The sequence below is a fragment of the Misgurnus anguillicaudatus genome, chromosome 6, assembly GCF_027580225.2.
Source record: "Misgurnus anguillicaudatus chromosome 6, ASM2758022v2, whole genome shotgun sequence".
Taxonomy (NCBI): Eukaryota; Metazoa; Chordata; class Actinopteri; order Cypriniformes; family Cobitidae; genus Misgurnus; species Misgurnus anguillicaudatus.
This window is the reverse complement of record NC_073342.2, coordinates 30,316,067-30,329,523: the sequence shown is the minus strand read 5'-3', so window position 1 is coordinate 30,329,523 and position 13,457 is coordinate 30,316,067.

Sequence of the window (13,457 nt, the reverse complement as noted above, 5' to 3'; positions counted from 1 at the left end):
CTAGGGTGCTCAAATTTGGTTGCTAGGGGCGTGGCTTAATGCCTCAATAAGAATCCTATTAAGACTGATTGGATGCCTGAGTAAAATGAGCCCACCCCTATGTCTCTATGACACTCTGGTGTAAAGATATCCATCTGGGCTTTTTATAATGGTAGTCTATGGGAGATGTTGCTAGGGTACCCAAAATTGTTGCTAGGGGCGTGGCTAAATAGCTTTGGGGCGATCCTAAGAGACTGATTGGATGACTGAGTAAAATGAGCCCACCCCCATGTCTCTACGACACTCTAAAGTAAAGATATTCCATCTGGGACGCGTTTATTCCCTTATATGGGCATGCTTCCTGCCCCATTATAAGTCAATGGGAAATTTTGGGGGCCTCTTACACCCCAGGGGTACAGCTTACACCCCATTGTGATGTATGTTCTTACAGAGCCTGTCAGCCACCTTAAATGTGGTAAGCCACAAGTTTCTACAAGTTTCTTACTCACAGCTATGACCCGTCAAAGTTTGTCTCAATGTTAAGTCAATGGAAATTTTGGGGTGTTCGAGACCCCCGTTTAGGAATTCGGAAGGTCCCATCAGTTAGAAAAGATATAGCACACTAAGTCAGACCAGTCTGAAGGTCTGTGGAAAATTTGGTGCATGTAGCTTGAAAGCCCTAGGACGAGTTAGTGTCAGAAATTTTGGGGGGATAAGAAAGAATAATAATAATAACTAGATATTAAAGTTTGAAGACAAACTTTATGTTGGCTTGAAAAAGCGTAGCTTGAACGTTTAAAACGGTTTGAAAGAAGTTTAGTTTAGTAGGCTATCTGGCTGTTGAATGTTTAAGTATGAAGGTAGCATGATTTAGCATGATGCTAACATGATAATCATGACGCTGGCATGATGCTAGCATGATTAGCATGATGCTAGCATGACTAACATGAAGCTAACATGATGCTAGCATGATTAGCATGAAGCTAGCATGATGCTAGCATGATTAGCATGAAGTTAGCATGAAGCTAGCATGATTAGCATGAAGCTAGCATGATGTTAGCATGATTAGCATGAAGCTAGCATGATGTTAGCATGATTAGCATGAAGCTAGCATGATGTTAGCATGATTAGCATGAAGGTAGCATGATGCTAGCATGATTAAAATGAAGCTAGCATGATGCTAGCATGATTAGCATGAAGCTAGCATGATGCTATCATGATTAACATGAAGCTAGCATGATGTTAGCATGATGCTAGCATGATTAGCATGAAGCTAACATGATGTTAGCATGATTAACATGAAGCTAGCATGATGCTAGCATGATTAGCATGATGCTAGGATGATTAACATGAAGCTAACATGATTAGCATGAAGCTAGCATGATGCTGGCATGATTAGCATGAATCTAGCATGATGATAGCATGATTAGCATGATGATAGCATGATTAGCATGAAGCTAGCATAATGTTAGCATGATTAGCATGAAGCTAGCATGATGATAGCATGATTAGCATGAAGCTAGCATGATGTTAGCATGATTAGCATGAAGCTAGCATGATGTTAGCATGATTAGCATGAAGCTAGCATGATGATAGCATGATTAGCATGAAGCTAGCATGATGATAGCATGATTAGCATGAAGCTAGCATGATGATAGCATGATTAGCATGAAGCTAGCATGATGCTAGCATGATTAGCATGAAGCTAGCATGATGTTAGCATGATTAGCATGAAGCTAGCATGAAGCTAGCATGATTCTAACATGATTAGCATGAAGCTAGCATGATTCTAGCATGATTAGCATGAAGCTACCATGATTAGCATGACGCTAGCATGAGGCTAGCATGATTAGCATGAAGTAAGCATGAAGTTAGCATGATTTAGCATGAAGTTAGCAAGATTTATTATGAAATTAGCATAAAGCTAGCATGAAACTAGCATGAAGCTAGTATGACTTAGCATGGAGCTAGCATGAAGCTAACATGACCCAAAGACCCAACCCCCATGTCTCTATGATGTTCAGACCAAGAGATATAAGGCTTTGTTTATTATGTTGCTAGGGTGCTCATATTTGGTTGCTAGGGGCGTGGCTTAATGCATCAATAAGAATCCTATTAAGACTGATTGGATGCCTGAGTAAAATGAGCCCACCCCTATGTCTCTATGACACTCTGGTGTAAAGATATCCATCTGGGCTTTTTATAATGGAAGTCTATGGGAGATGTTGCTAGGGTACCCAAAATTGTTGCTAGGGGCGTGGCTTATTAGCTTTGGGGCAATCCTAAGAGACTGATTGGATGACTGAGTAAAATGAGCCCACCCCCATGTCTCTACGACACTCTAAAGTAAAGATATTCCATCTGGGACGCGTTTATTCCCTTATATGGGCATGCTTCCTGCCCCATTATAAGTCAATGGGAAATTTTGGGGGCCTCTTACACCCCAGGGGTACAGCTTACACCCCATTGTGAGGTATGTTCTTACAGAGCCTGTCAGCCACCTTAAATGTGGTAAGCCACAAGTTTCTACAAGTTTCTTACTCACAGCTATGACCCGTCAAAGTTTGTCTCAATGTTAAGTCAATGGAAATTTTGGGGTGTTCGAGACCCCCGTTTAGGAATTCGGAAGGTCCCATCAGTTAGAAAAGATATAGCACACTAAGTCAGACCAGTCTGAAGGTCTGTGGAAAATTTGGTGCATGTAGCTTGAAAGCCCTAGGACGAGTTAGTGTCAGAAATTTTGGGGGGATAAGAAAGAATAATAATAATAACTAGATATTAAAGTTTGAAGACAAACTTTATGTTGGCTTGAAAAAGCGTAGCTTGAACGTTTAAAACGGTTTGACAGAAGTTTAGTTTAGTAGGCTATCTGGCTGTTGAATGTTTAAGTATGAAGGTAGCATGATTTAGCATGATGCTAACATGATAATCATGACGCTGGCATGATGCTAGCATGATTAGCATGATGCTAGCATGACTAACATGAAGCTAACATGATGCTAGCATGATTAGCATGAAGCTAGCATGATGCTAGCATGATTAGCATGAAGTTAGCATGAAGCTAGCATGATTAGCATGAAGCTAGCATGATGTTAGCATGATTAGCATGAAGCTAGCATGATGTTAGCATGATTAGCATGAAGCTAGCATGATGTTAGCATGATTAGCATGAAGGTAGCATGATGCTAGCATGATTAAAATGAAGCTAGCATGATGCTAGCATGATTAGCATGAAGCTAGCATGATGCTATCATGATTAACATGAAGCTAGCATGATGTTAGCATGATGCTAGCATGATTAGCATGAAGCTAACATGATGTTAGCATGATTAACATGAAGCTAGCATGATGCTAGCATGATTAGCATGATGCTAGGATGATTAACATGAAGCTAACATGATTAGCATGAAGCTAGCATGATGCTGGCATGATTAGCATGAATCTAGCATGATGATAGCATGATTAGCATGATGATAGCATGATTAGCATGAAGCTAGCATAATGTTAGCATGATTAGCATGAAGCTAGCATGATGATAGCATGATTAGCATGAAGCTAGCATGATGTTAGCATGATTAGCATGAAGCTAGCATGATGTTAGCATGATTAGCATGAAGCTAGCATGATGATAGCATGATTAGCATGAAGCTAGCATGATGATAGCATGATTAGCATGAAGCTAGCATGATGATAGCATGATTAGCATGAAGCTAGCATGATGCTAGCATGATTAGCATGAAGCTAGCATGATGTTAGCATGATTAGCATGAAGCTAGCATGAAGCTAGCATGATTCTAACATGATTAGCATGAAGCTAGCATGATTCTAGCATGATTAGCATGAAGCTACCATGATTAGCATGACGCTAGCATGAGGCTAGCATGATTAGCATGAAGTAAGCATGAAGTTAGCATGATTTAGCATGAAGTTAGCAAGATTTATTATGAAATTAGCATAAAGCTAGCATGAAACTAGCATGAAGCTAGTATGACTTAGCATGGAGCTAGCATGAAGCTAACATGACCCAAAGACCCAACCCCCATGTCTCTATGATGTTCAGACCAAGAGATATAAGGCTTTGTTTATTATGTTGCTAGGGTGCTCATATTTGGTTGCTAGGGGCGTGGCTTAATGCATCAATAAGAATCCTATTAAGACTGATTGGATGCCTGAGTAAAATGAGCCCACCCCTATGTCTCTATGACACTCTGGTGTAAAGATATCCATCTGGGCTTTTTATAATGGAAGTCTATGGGAGATGTTGCTAGGGTACCCAAAATTGTTGCTAGGGGCGTGGCTTATTAGCTTTGGGGCAATCCTAAGAGACTGATTGGATGACTGAGTAAAATGAGCCCACCCCCATGTCTCTACGACACTCTAAAGTAAAGATATTCCATCTGGGACGCTTTTATTCCCTTATATGGGCATGTTTCCTGCCCCATTATAAGTCAATGGGAAATTTTGGGGGCCTCTTACACCCCAGGGGTACAGCTTATACCCCATTGTGAGGTATGTTCTTACAGAGCCTGTCAGCCTCCTTAAATGTGGTAAGCCACAAGTTTCTACAAGTTTCTCACTCGCAGCTATGACCCGTCAAAGTTTGTCTCAATGTTAAGTCAATGGAAATTTTGGGGTGTTCGAGACCCCCGTTTAGGAATTCGGAAGGTCCCATCAGTTAGAAAAGATATAGCACACTAAGTCAGACCAGTCTGAAGGTCTGTGGAAAATTTGGTGCATGTAGCTTGAAAGCCCTAGGACGAGTTAGTGTCAGAAATTTTGGGGGGAGAAAAAGAATAATAATAAGTTTAAAAGCAATAACAATATATTGGCTTTTTCAAAGCCAACATAATAACTAGATATTAAAGTTTGAAGACAAACTTTATGTTGGCTTGAAAAAGCGTAGCTTGAACGTTTAAAACGGTTTGAAAGAAGTTTAGTTTAGTAGGCTATCTGGCTGTTGAATGTTTAAGTATGAAGGTAGCATGATTTAGCATGATGCTAACATGATAATCATGATGCTGGCATGATGCTAGCATGATTAGCATGATGCTAGCATGACTAACATGAAGCTAACATGATGCTAGCATGATTAGCATGAAGCTAGCATGATGCTAGCATGATTAGCATGAAGTTAGCATGAAGCTAGCATGATTAGCATGAAGCTAGCATGATGTTAGCATGATTAGCATGAAGCTAGCATGATGTTAGCATGATTAGCATGAAGCTAGCATGATGTTAGCATGATTAGCATGAAGGTAGCATGATGCTAGCATGATTAAAATGAAGCTAGCATGATGCTAGCATGATTAGCATGAAGCTAGCATGATGCTATCATGATTAACATGAAGCTAGCATGATGTTAGCATGATGCTAGCATGATTAGCATGAAGCTAACATGATGTTAGCATGATTAACATGAAGCTAGCATGATGCTAGCATGATTAGCATGATGCTAGGATGATTAACATGAAGCTAACATGATTAGCATGAAGCTAGCATGATGCTGGCATGATTAGCATGAATCTAGCATGATGATAGCATGATTAGCATGATGATAGCATGATTAGCATGAAGCTAGCATAATGTTAGCATGATTAGCATGAAGCTAGCATGATGATAGCATGATTAGCATGAAGCTAGCATGATGTTAGCATGATTAGCATGAAGCTAGCATGATGTTAGCATGATTAGCATGAAGTTAGCATGATGATAGCATGATTAGCATGAAGCTAGCATGATGATAGCATGATTAGCATGAAGCTAGCATGATGATAGCATGATTAGCATGAAGCTAGCATGATGCTAGCATGATTAGCATGAAGCTAGCATGATGTTAGCATGATTAGCATGAAGCTAGCATGAAGCTAGCATGATTCTAACATGATTAGCATGAAGCTAGCATGATTCTAGCATGATTAGCATGAAGCTACCATGATTAGCATGACGCTAGCATGAGGCTAGCATGATTAGCATGAAGTAAGCATGAAGTTAGCATGATTTAGCATGAAGTTAGCAAGATTTATTATGAAATTAGCATAAAGCTAGCATGAAACTAGCATGAAGCTAGTATGACTTAGCATGGAGCTAGCATGAAGCTAACATGACCCAAAGACCCAACCCCCATGTCTCTATGATGTTCAGACCAAGAGATATAAGGCTTTGTTTATTATGTTGCTAGGGTGCTCATATTTGGTTGCTAGGGGCGTGGCTTAATGCATCAATAAGAATCCTATTAAGACTGATTGGATGCCTGAGTAAAATGAGCCCACCCCTATGTCTCTATGACACTCTGGTGTAAAGATATCCATCTGGGCTTTTTATAATGGAAGTCTATGGGAGATGTTGCTAGGGTACCCAAAATTGTTGCTAGGGGCGTGGCTTATTAGCTTTGGGGCAATCCTAAGAGACTGATTGGATGACTGAGTAAAATGAGCCCACCCCCATGTCTCTACGACACTCTAAAGTAAAGATATTCCATCTGGGACGCTTTTATTCCCTTATATGGGCATGTTTCCTGCCCCATTATAAGTCAATGGGAAATTTTGGGGGCCTCTTACACCCCAGGGGTACAGCTTATACCCCATTGTGAGGTATGTTCTTACAGAGCCTGTCAGCCTCCTTAAATGTGGTAAGCCACAAGTTTCTACAAGTTTCTCACTCGCAGCTATGACCCGTCAAAGTTTGTCTCAATGTTAAGTCAATGGAAATTTTGGGGTGTTCGAGACCCCCGTTTAGGAATTCGGAAGGTCCCATCAGTTAGAAAAGATATAGCACACTAAGTCAGACCAGTCTGAAGGTCTGTGGAAAATTTGGTGCATGTAGCTTGAAAGCCCTAGGACGAGTTAGTGTCAGAAATTTTGGGGGGAGAAAAAGAATAATAACTAGATAGAAAAGTTTGTTGACAAACTTTATGTTGGCTTGACAAAGCCTGGCCTGAACGTTAAAAACGGTTTGACAGAAGTTTAGTTTAGTAGGCTATCTGGCTGTTAGTATGTTTAAGTATGAAGCTAGCCTGATTTAACATAAAGTTAGCATGATTAGCCTGAAGCTAACATGATTAGCATGAAGCTAGCATCAAGTTAGCATGATTAGCATGAAGCTAGCATGATGCTAACATGAATTAGCATGAAGTTAGCATGAAGCTAGCATAATGCTAACATGAATTAGCATGAAGCTAGCATGATGCTAACATGAATTAGCATGAAGCTAGCATGAAGCTAACATGATTAGCATGAAGCTAGCATCAAGTTAGCATGATTAGCATGAAGCTAACATGATGCTAACATGAATTAGCATGAAGCTAGCATGATGCTAACATGAATTAGCATGAAGCTAGCATGATGATAACATGAATTAGCATGAAGTTAGCATGAAGCTAGCATGATGCTAACATGAATTAGCATGAAGCTAGCATGATGCTAACATGAATTAACATGAAGCTAGCATGATGCTAACATGAATTAGCATGAAGCTAGCATGATGCTAACATGAATTAGCATGAAGTTAGCATGAAGCTAGCATGATGCTAACATGAATTAGCATGAAGCTAGCATGATGCTAACATGAATTAGCATGAAGCTAGCATGATGCTAACATGAATTAGCATGAAGCTAGCATTAAGCTAACATGAATTAGCATGAAGCTAGCATGATGCTAACATGAATTAGCATGAAGCTAGCATGATGCTAACATGAATTAACATGAAGCTAGCATGATGCCAACATGAATTAGCATGAAGCTAGCATGATGCTAACATGAATTAGCATGAAGTTAGCATGAAGCTAGCATGATGCTAACATGAATTAGCATGAAGCTAGCATGATGCCAACATGAATTAGCATGAAGCTAGCATGATGCTAACATGAATTAGCATGAAGCTAGCATGATGCTAACATGAATTAGCATGAAGCCAGCACGATGCTAACATGAATTAGCATGAAGCCAGCATGAAGCTAACATGAATTAGCATGAAGCTAGCATGATGCTAACATGAATAAGCATGAAGCTAGCATGATGCTAAAATTAATTAGCATGAAGCTAGCATGATGCTAACATGAATTAGCATGAAGCTAGCATGATGCTAACATGAATAAGCATGAAGTTAGCAAGATTTATTATGAAATTAGCATAAAGCTAGCATGAAACTAGCATGAAGCTAGTATGACTTAGCTTGAAGCTAGCATGAAGCTAACATGACCAAAAGACCCAACCCCCATGTCTCTATGATGTTTGGATCCAGAGATATAAGGCTTTGTTTATTATGTTGCTAGGGTGCTCATATTTGGTTGCTAGGGGCGTGGCTTAATAGCTCAATAAGAATCCTTAGAGACTGATTGGATGCCTGAGTAAAATGAGCCCACCCCCATGTCTCTGTGACACTGTGCTGCAAAGATATCCATCTGGGCATTTTATAATGGCAGTCTATGGGAGATGTTGCTAGGGTGCCCAAAAATGGTTGCTAGGGGCGTGGCTTAATTGCTATGGGATGATCCAGAGAGACTGATTGGATGCCTGAGTAAAATGAGCCCACCCCCATGTCTCTATGACACTGTAAAGTGAAGATATTCCATCTGGAACGTTTTTATTCCCTTATATGGGCGTGTTTCCTGCCCCGTTATAAGTCAATGGGGAATTTTGGGGGCCTCCTACACCCCAGGGGTGAAACTTACACCCCAATGTGAGGTATGTTCTCACAGTGCCTGTCAGCCTCCTTAAATATGGTAAGCCACAAGTTTCTACAAATTTCTCACTCGGAGCTATGACCTGTCAAAGTTTGTCGCAATGTTAAGTAAATGGGACTTTTCGGAAGTTTGATGTCCCGTTTTAGGAATTCTGTAAGTCGGATCCCGTCAAAAAGATATAGCACACTTCTTTAGACCAGTCAGAATGTCCGTGGAAAATTTCGTGGATGTAGCTTGAAAGCTGTCGGATGAGTTAGCCGCAGAAATTTTAGTCTCAGAAGAAGAAGAAGAAGAAGAAGAAGAAGAATAATAATAAGTTTAAATACAATATCAGTATGTTGGCTTTGTCAAGCCAACATAATAAGTTTAAAAGCAATAACAATATATTGGCTTTTTCAAAGCCAACATAATAATAAGTTTAAAAGCAATAACAATATGTTGGCTTTTTCAAAGCCAACATAACTAGATATTAAAGTTTGAAGACAAACTTTATGTTGGCTTGAAAAAGCGTAGCTTGAACGTTTAAAACGGTTTGACAGAAGTTTAGTTAAGTAGGCTATCTGGCTTTTAGTATGTTTAAGTATGAAGGTAGCATGATTTAGCATGATGCTAGCATGATTAGCATGAAGCTAGCATGATGCTAGCATGATTAGCATGAAGCTAGCATGATGCTAGCATGATTAGCATGAAGCTAGCATGAAGCTAGCATAGCTAGCATGATGCTAGCATGATTAGCATGAAGCTAGCATGATGCTAACATGATTAACATGAGGCTAGCATGATGCTAGCATGATTAGCATGAAGCTAGCATGATTAGCATGAAGCTAGCATGATGCTAGCATGATTAGCATGAAGTTAGCATGATGTTAGCATGATTAGCATGAAGTTAGCATGATGATAGCATGATTAGCATGAAGCTAGCATGATGCTAGCATGATTAGCATGAAGCTAGCATGATGCTAGCATGATTAGCATGAAGCTAGCATGATGCTAGCATGAAGCTAACATGAAGTTAGCATGATTAGCATGAAGCTAGCATGATTAGCATAAAGCTAGCATGATGCTAGCATGATTAGCATTAAGCTAGCATGATGTTAGCATGATTAACATTAAGCTAGCATCATGCTAGCATGATTAGCATGAATCTAGCATGATGCTAGCATGATTAGCATGAAGCTAGCATGATTAGCATAAAGCTAGCATGATTAGCATGAAGCTAGCATGTTGTTAGCATGATTAACATGAAGCTAACAGGATAAGCATGAAGCTAACATGAAGTTAGCATTATTAGCATGAAGCTAGCATGATGCTAGCATGATTAGCATGAAGCTAACATGAAGTTAGCATGATTAGCATGAAGCTAGCATGATGCTAGCATGATTAGCATGAAGCTAGTATGATGCTATCATGATTAGCATGAAACAAGCATGAAGCTAGCATGATTAGCATGAAGCAAACATGAGGTTAGCATGAAGCTAGCATGATTTAACGTGAAGTTAACATGATTAGCATGATGCTAGCATGATTAGCATGAGGCTAGCATGATTAACATGAAAGAAAACATGATGTTAGCATGAAGCTAACAAGATTTAACATGAAGTTAACAAGATATATTATGAAATTAGCATAAAGCTAGCATGAAACTAGCATGATGCTAGTATGACTTAGCATGAAGCTAGCATGAAGCTAACATGACCCAAAGACCCAACCCCCATGTCTCTATGATGTTCAGATCCAGAGATATAAGGCTTTGTTTATTATGTTGCTAGGGTGCTCTTATTTGGTTGCTAGGGGCGTGGCTTAACACCTCAATAAGAATCCTATTAAGACTGATTGGATGCCTGAGTAAAATGAGCCCACCCCTATGTCTCTATGACACTCTGGTCTAAAGATATCCATCTGGGCTTTTTATAATGGTAGTCTATGGGAGATGTTGCTAGGGTACCCAAAATTGTTGCTAGGGGCGTGGCTTAATAGCTCTAGTGCAATCCTAAGAGACCTATTGGATGACTGAGTAAAATGAGCCCACCCCCATGTCTCTACGACACTCTAAAGTGAAGATATTCCATCTGGGACGCTTTTATTCCCTTATATGGGCATGTTTCCTGCCCCATTATAAGTCAATGGGAAATTTTGGGGGCCTCTTACACCCCAGGGGTACAGCTTACACCCCATTGTGATGTATGTTCTTACACAGCCTGTCAGCCTCCTTAAATGTGGTAAGCCACAAGTTTCTACAAGTTTCTCACTCGCAGCTATGACCCGTCAAAGTTTGTCTCCATGTTAAGTCAATGGAAATTTTGGGGTGTTCGAGCCCCCCGTTTAGGAATTCGGAAGGTCCGATCAGTTAGAAAAGATATAGCACACTAAGTCAGACCAGTCTGGAGGTCCGTGGAAAATTTGGTGCATGTAGCTTGAAAGCTCTAGGACGAGTTAGTGTTTAAAATTTAGTCTCAGAAGAAAGCGGAATAATAATAATAAGATATAAGTTTAATAGCAATAACAATATGTTGGCTTTTTCAAAGCCAACATAATAAAAATAAGTTTAATAGCAATAACAATATATTGGCTTTTTCAAAGCCAACATAATAAGTTTAAATACAATATCAGTATGTTGGCTTTGTCAAGCCAACATAATAATAATAATAATAAATATAGCTGCAAGCAGCAATGCCGGGGTCAAGCCGAAAAGGGCACAAAAGGATGTAAAATTGAGATTGGATAAGCAGATTTAAGAACCTAGGTAAACCTAATAATTTTAGATGAAAAAACAAAAAAGTTATCAACAAAAATAATCTAAGTTCTTGTCTACTGCAATCGTCCTTCTGTTATTGACAATCAGGGAACATTAGAGCACTGAAGGACATGTGAGTGGTGTTTACAGTGGCAAAACATGGGTCACATCATGTTACAACAAGTTTAATTAGTCAAAAGAGACCATCCCCGTGTCTCTACGATGTTCTGATGCAGAGATATAGCTTTTGCAAAAACGGTTGATAAGGTATTCTCAATGGTTGGTAGGGAGTGAATTGGCAACCACCAGTGATTATAGTCAAAGCCATGAAAGGAATAATCCATGATGACTCATGGTTTTAGATGTGTTGTTGCAGTAGTTTTAGGCAAAAATACCATATTCCATCTCAAAACCAGTAGGTGGCGCAATGACAAAATTGTGCATGCAACATCAGGTCATGATTGTGTTACATCTAGCTAGTTTTATGACTACACACTTTAGTTTAGTTAAGAAACAGTTGTATGACCATATGGCTGGCTTGTTATCAAAGGTTTTGTTCAATTATAAGGCCATCTAGTGGTGCAAGCATACAATTTTTTTTGTGTAGCCTCAGAATGTGCTCATGCATCAGCGTATCAAATCTGGTGAAAAAATCTCTTTTCGTTACGAAGTTACAACCATTTTTGTGTAAAAAACACAAAATTTGAAGGTAATTTTTCGTTTTTCGCAATTTTCGGCCATTTCTGATGAAAATTTTAATTTAACGCCAATAGAACTTTTTGTTCAGAAGGTAAGGTTAGTTTCTTCCTATGGTGTTTTCGAGTCGATCGGAAAAACGTTCGCGGAGATATTTACGCGTGTTTCTTAAGCGCTATTTTGCTGCGCAGGGTTAACCGTAAGGCGAATTCTGGTATGTTTGGTATCGTTGGACTCGGCAACTATTCAGAACTCCAAGGAAACAAGTCCCGTGAAAATACGTCAATCGGAGCCAAAGTTATAGGCGTGTAAAACATAAGTCTGACCACTAGGTGGCGCTGTGACGAAACTCTGCATGCTCCCTTAGTTCCTGACTGGCATGACAAATACAAAGTATCGTGTCAATAGGCTTAAGTTTGGTGAAGATACAGCCTCAAATCCGTTTTTTTGAGCTCTACGTAAAATTTGTTGACGCGCTATACGACAACGGATTGGTTTATCGAAATTCTTTTAATAACTTTTTGCCTTGAGTGTCTCTAGATGGTGCATACCGATTTTCAAGGCAATCCGGCAAAAGCTCTAGGACGAGTTCGCAAAAGTAGGTTTTATGAATATTTAAAAATGGCGGGAAAATTTTCATGACGGAAAACGACATCATAGGGTCCGTTCGAATCGTCTTGAGCCAAGGAATCAGAGGAAACAAGAATTTAATTTCTAGGACGTACGGGTCAGAAGTTATAAGCAAAAATGTAAGTGCAACTTTGGACTGTTGGTGGCGCTAGCGGGTTTGAGATAGAGACTCCAAATTTGCTGTGGATATTATTTGGACTGTCCTCTATCAGTGTGCCAAATTTCATAACTTTCCTACGTACGGTTCAATGGGCTGCCATAGACCGCAAGGTGACAGGAAGAATAATAAAATATAGCTGCAAGCAGCGATACCGGGGTCAAGCCGAACATAGCAAAAAATGATTCATACGTGATGACTGTCATGATTTAAGATCTAAGTTTGCATTAGTTTTAGAAAAAAAATAGCAATTTTTTGTATCTTGAGACCACTAGGTGGCGCTCTGCCGAAACAATAGATGGTGCCTCAGGTCATGACTGTGATGACACATACCAAATTTAGTGTAAATACGATAAAGCGATACGGAGAAATAGCCTTAAATGACTTGACCACTAGGGGGCACTGACCAAACAATAAATTGTGACTCAGGTCTTGATTGTGATGACACCCACCAAATTTGGCGTAAATACGATAAAGAGATGCAGAGATATAGCTTCAAATCTCTTGACCACTAGGGGGCGCCGAAAAGTTTACAAGTCCTCCCAGAACATGTTGCTGATGAACCATACCAAGTTTCATA